This window comes from Dermacentor andersoni, chromosome 1 (genome assembly GCF_023375885.2).
Source record: "Dermacentor andersoni chromosome 1, qqDerAnde1_hic_scaffold, whole genome shotgun sequence".
NCBI lineage: Eukaryota > Metazoa > Arthropoda > Arachnida > Ixodida > Ixodidae > Dermacentor > Dermacentor andersoni.
In genome coordinates, this window is record NC_092814.1 from 310,245,632 (window position 1) to 310,252,073 (window position 6,442).

A 6,442-nucleotide genomic window follows, 5' to 3' on the forward strand; every position below is an offset into this window, starting at 1 on the left:
CACTTGCCGGGCCAACCCTTCCTACCCTCGAGATGCCCGGCCTGCGTCAGCGGGAACAGAGACCGTGCCCGTCACCTGCTCAGCGATACTTCAACATCACAGGCTGGAACGCAGGGTGTACCCATCACCTCACCCAAACCTCAACAAAGAAGAAAGTACCACACTCAAAAGACTACAGAGTAACACTTACACTCACGGAATGCTCATGCACAGACTCTATCCAACGCTACAAGGATACCACTGTCCAATGTGCCGCTTACCGGACACCTTGTCGCACCTGATTCTCGAGTGTCCACAGCATCCAGACACAGACGCATCGCCTTCACCGAAAGACTATAACGCTAGACAAGAAAGCGAATACCTCATCGAATCGTGGGAGCTTAGGCCAAGCTCTCTCCGAGGATCTGGAACAACGACGAGGCAGCGAAGGCCAGAGGGTTCCTGGAATGAGGAGACCTCCCGCCTAGGGAGAACGGGGCTTAGCCCGGGATACTGTTTCAAAAATAAACGTTTATTCCTCCTCCTCCTCCACCACCTCCTCCTCCTCTGTAATAAATGACTGTAGCGTCAGTAATTTTAAAATAAATGGTGGCGAGTTCCATAATAAAAAAAGCGCTGAAATGAACGGTTTGATTGCCTTAGTTAGTTCGATGATGAGGATGATGTGTGGTGTTTTATGGCGCAAGGGCCAGGTTGGCCAAAGAGCGCCACGACAAATTAGTTAGTTCGGAATTTGGGTAAGATGAGGTTCTTGTTAGGAGCAAATCTTGTACTGTTAATGTTATCTAGTGAAGAACACAGGATGAAAGAAAATTGGAATAGATCGTTGATATGCTTACATAACCAGATACCTAAAATATATTTAATCATATCGGACACTATGAGGATATTATTGGCTTGCAATAATGGTTTGGAGTTGGTCTCGTATAAGCTAAGAGCTATTATTTTGATTGCTCTATTCTGCACCATTTGCAGTGACGCAAGATAAGCACTGTATGCATTACCCCATGTAATTATACAGTAGTGGATATGTGAATGAATGAATGCATAATGCAATGATAAAAGAATAACGTGAAAAAAAGGGACGATCTCGAATGAGGATGCGTACACCATAGGACATCTTTATGTCTGAAATGTGGCGATGAAATTTTAGGTTTCTGTCTGGTCTGAAACCCAAATGCATGCAGTCATCGCCAGCCTGGATCGAGTACTGTGGCATACAAATGGAAGGAACAGGAACTAATGATCGCTGATACGACGTAAAGACAATGCATTTAATTTTAGCTGAATTAAATCGGAATCTGCTTAATTTACACCAGTGTAACATGTTGAGAAGCTCTGAACTAAGTTTATCTACTAGGCAGTTCATGCTTTTATCAGAGTTAAATATTGTAGTATCGTCAGCATACAGCAAACAATTACAGTGCGTGATGAAATTAGGCAGGTCATTAACATACATTAAAAACGAGAGTGGGCCCAAAATGGACCCTTGTGGTATCCTTACATTTGACGTTTTTTTGCTTTGAGCAGGTACCGGAAGCGCTGACCACATAGTTTCTATTATGGAGGTAACTGCGGATTAGTAGCAAGGCAGGACCAGATATTCCTATTGCTTCTAGTTTTACAAAGAGTATCTGGTGATCTATAGTGTCAATGGTTTTAGTTAGGTCAACAAAGATAGAGCCGGCATAGCTACCATCATCACTAGTTTTCGTTAGGTAATCCATGAGAAATATTATAGCGACATCTGACGAATATCCTGATCGAAAACCGAACTGTTAACGCGCAAGAATATTAAATTTTTTTAGATAATTTGTTAGGCGTTTGCCAGTTAGTTTCTCGATTACTTTACTGAACAATAGCAGCATGCAGAGAGGTTGGTAGTTCGTTAATAATGAACGATCTCCCTTGTTAAAAACTGGAGTGACTTTGGCGTGCTTGAGTTCACGAGGAAATGTCCCCGTTTTAAATATCACATTAATAACATTCGCAAGGATATTGGATATCGACTAAGCAATCTTACATGGCATGGCCTAATATAGTCGAGACCGGCACTTGTGATTTTTAGATGATTAATTACTGAGATCACTTCATCGGGAGCAGTAGGAAACATGTAAAAGGTATGGGGGAGGCGTGTCAATTGGTAATCAAAAACCTTGCCCGAAGATGAGTTGTCCGAGAAAAAGAAGTTACTGAGGACTACTGCAATGTCACGATGGTTTGGATATTTATTGTCACTGTGATTTATTCTAGCCACGGTTTATTGGTTGCTGTTTCTATTTAGGAAAGAATGGACTATTTTCCTTTTTTTTATCAGAGTTGTTGCCACACTCCAATAATTTTTGTTCAAAGTAGCTTTTTTTTTTGCTCTTTTCAGCTGTGCACAGATATAGTTGCAGTATTTCTTGTACCGGGCTATCAATTTAACATTAAAGGGATGTTTTTTTCTTTCTTTTTTATAAGCATTCTCGCGCCTTCGCATTGCTTTGAGTAATCTATCATTAAGCCACGGGTTTTGCGGTGACGCTATTACCTTCTTGCATTTTTTCTTCTTATGGGAATGGATATGGAAGTTTTGTAAAAGTATAGACGAAAAGCGTGAGAAAGCTTGTTGAGGGTCGTTCGCTTTTTTTTTTTTATTGTGAAGCAGTCTGCCTTTGTTACGGCTTCGAATTTTTTTTTCTTTATCAAGAACAAGTTTGTAGTACAATAGGGTGCGGGAAAAAGGAATAGAATTGATCTTGAGAAATATGGAATAATCACCTGTGATGTCAATAGTAAGGAATGCCTGCTTCGGGCGGGACTAAGAGGTTAGATAATGTGTGATCAATCAGTGAGCGCCCACCATCGTGAGAGTAACATGTTGGTTGAGTAATCAGGCACTGATACCCGAAACTATGATAACTGGAATATGTCGTCCAGTTAAGGGACGTTGTGTCATTCATAATTACGTTCATGTCACCGATAATTGTCACGTCCTTATTTTCAGATGATAATGATTTTAACACAATTCTAAGACACTACAGAAATTGCTGATGGAAGTGGAAGATGAACGATAAATGCAACCCAAAATAAAATTCTTGCTGCCAATGTTAAGGAACGGATGATCGAATTCTACCCAAACAGTCTCACAGTTATACAAGTTTAGTGCGAGATCGTGTCGTCGTTTGAATGCTAAGTTTGCCGAAACATAGACTGGTGCTGCGCCATGGCTACTTGATTGCGTATGTGTGCATTATGATGTGTAATTGGGGAAGCAGAATATATCTTTGTCACCGTCACAGAGCCAAGTTTCTGTGACACAAATGATGGAAAATGATTTGGTGAACGTAGAAAGAAGGATCTGAATATCTTCACAAGGCTTTCGCATACTACGTGCATTGAAATGAATAAGCGAGAATGAACTGCTAGAAAGAAATTGTTCTAAATCAGTTGGTGATAGGAACGATGACGTACTGGTTCAAAATCAGTAATAAACGAAATGAAAAAGGTGTGTCTAGATGATAAAAGAGAGGTCGGCTTTGCTGGTGATGCAGTAGACTTGGCTAACGGTAGTTTTCCTGGCCTTGATTAGACAATTGCCAGTCCACAGGAGCTTCATATCGTTGGCTTTCTTTAGAGCCGAGCCTTGGTGAATAGTGACTTGTTTTTCGGCGTCAGGTGATCATTTACGTAGGCTGTGATTGCGGCTGTGATGCAAAGATCGCCAAGACACAGCTTAGCTTTACGTGCCTTACGTGCCTTTACGTGCCTTTTGAACGCGAGCAGGACCGAGCAATGACATTTTCTTTTATCCTTTACTTTCGTGGGAACACGGTGCACAATGTCAAGTTCGGAAGGCGTAAGAGGGCGTTAAATTTTTTCCCTTACTGTTGGCAATATTGTTATACATTCCCTGCGTGCAGGGAATACCCCTGATTTCTACGCTGTTAATTCTCGAGTATGTTCGAGTTCGTCGACCTTCTTCGAGAGCGCGAAGTTGTCACTCTTCAGCTTTTTGCTGTCGGCGGCGAGCACGGCCTTTTCAGCGCCTAATGTTTCGACAACTCCATTCAAGATTTCCATACTCCGTTTTAAATCCTCAATCTCGTTTTTGAGTTCTTTAACATCAATCCCGGAAGACTGCATCCTTAACAAAACCTTGCCCAATACATCGTGAGCCACGCGATCAGTCTCCTTGCTGAATTTCGTTTCGATTTCCTCAATTTTTCTCGCGAGCTCGGCATTGGTAGGCATACCGTAGCAGGCCACTCACACACAAATGTAAGTACTCCGATAAAAATCGCACTGGGATAGCAGCAGCGACAGCGAACTGTATAGTAGGGATAACTGAGAAGATGATACCACTAGCTTGCACAGAAGACAGGAATTTTCGTCAAGGTGTGTCCGTTGCGCTGTCGCTGCTGCTATAACGGAGCCCTGCTGAAATCAGTAGCTTTGTAAATGGCACTTGGGGGAGTCAACGAACACAGCAGGATCGCAGGTAGCTCCTTCTGGTGGCACCTGGTTGCCTTCCACGTGTCGACAGATTGGGCCATAGAGTTTCTCACTACATGAGAAATCTGTTTTCCTGTCAAAACTTTGTCTTTCTCTCTTACTTTCAACATTTCCTGTCTTCTCTTCGTTTACTAGCCTGGCGCTCTTTGGCCATAATTGGCCTGCGCCACGAAACACCAATTCATCATCATTTTGAACGTAATGTTTTGGTTGTTCTTCCATTTGATGTCCGCCTGGGCAGATAACTCATCTGCAGGGACGTAATTCGAGCTAATTTTGTAGGCTTTTTTTAAAAGTGTTCGAACTAAAAAGAATGCAGACGATGTAGTTCGCTGTAGTTACCTGCTTACTGGGCGCGTGTATAGATGCACAGGGTGCGCCTCACTGGCATTCTGCCAATGGCTTAGCCAATCAACTGGCACTGAAAGTTACACGCAATTCCCAGAAATTTGACTGTATGTTGTACTTCGTATCACTTACTTTTTGTGACTAAACAATACAATTTACTTTACACTTAAATAGACATCAAACCTATTTTATACCGCTCAAACTTAATTCACTTTACATTTATATTTGGTCTCAATGCTTGCTGCTGCATATTTGTACGTTTCCATAAAGTGCGGCGCACTTTTGGTATACGGCAAGTGCTGTGTAGCTATAGGGTACAATGGAAGTACAGAAAGGGCTTAAACAGCTTAAGGTTTTAAATTTGCAGTCCTGGCACTGAACACTTTCAATTTTTACTTTCAGGGTGCCGACGGGGAAAAGTGTAGCGTCCAGCACAAAGGGCACGGAAAAGAGTGTGAAGCAAACATGTGTCAGGTGTTTCCGTTTCTACACTTAAAAAAATTAAATTATGGGGTTTTACGTGCCAAAACCACTTTCTGATTATGAGGCACGCCGTAGTGGGGGACTCCGGAAATTTTGACCACTTGGGGTTCTTTAACGTGCACCTAAATCTAAGTACACGGGTGTTTTCGCATTTCGCCCCCATCGAAATGCGGCCGCCGTGGCCGGGATTCGATCCCGCGACCTCGTGCTCAGCAGCCTAACACCATAGCTACTGAGCAACCACGGCGGGTGTTTCTACACTTACTAAACTTTTAAAGGAAAAGCTTTGCGGGAGAATGCTAGACAGTCTTCGAACCTCTTTTCCCAGAGAGGCAACATAAGCTAAGTGTTTTGAAACCAACCGTCGAAGAACTAAAGATGCAGTGGAGCAATCAACTGGGGAAACACATGTCACCTCTCATCTGTTCAACACATACAGAACCAGGCTACTCGCATAATTACGAATAGTTCTTTTTACTCCTGTGCTCTCCGGCTACTTCAAGCTAACTTTATCCTACCTGTATATGGCTTGTTTAAGGATGATGTAAGTATTCTCTTTTTAAATTACTTAACAAAGAACTTGATTACAAACATCGCCGATGCTCTCTCCCGGAACCACCTTGACCGCGTGTCCCAAAACGAGGAATGTCGCATTTTCTTCTCTCTACAACACGTCTCCAAAGCCCAAGAGGATAACAGACTTAGCATCAATCAGTGCCTCAAACGCTGCTACAGGAAAAAAATTCGACATTTGTAATACGCGATAACACACTGTATCGGGGTCAGTGGCACAAGGACAACTCAAAAGAACGTCGCCTCCTAATGATTCCTAATTGCTTTAGATCGGAAATTTTGCGAGTCATTCATGACACACCGGAAGGAGGGCACATTGGCCAGCGAACCACGCTCCGCAAAATACAAGAACGCTTCTGGTGGCCGGAGATGGAAAGCAATGCCCGCTCCTGCATTGCCAGTCGGCAAGTGTATCAACAGTATAAGCAACCGGCAGGATGCTAGCCTGGAATACTGACACATATTCCGCTGCCAGAAACCATATTTCATACTGTTGGCGTCAACTACATCGAACCTCTGCCGATAACTGCAGCAGGAAACC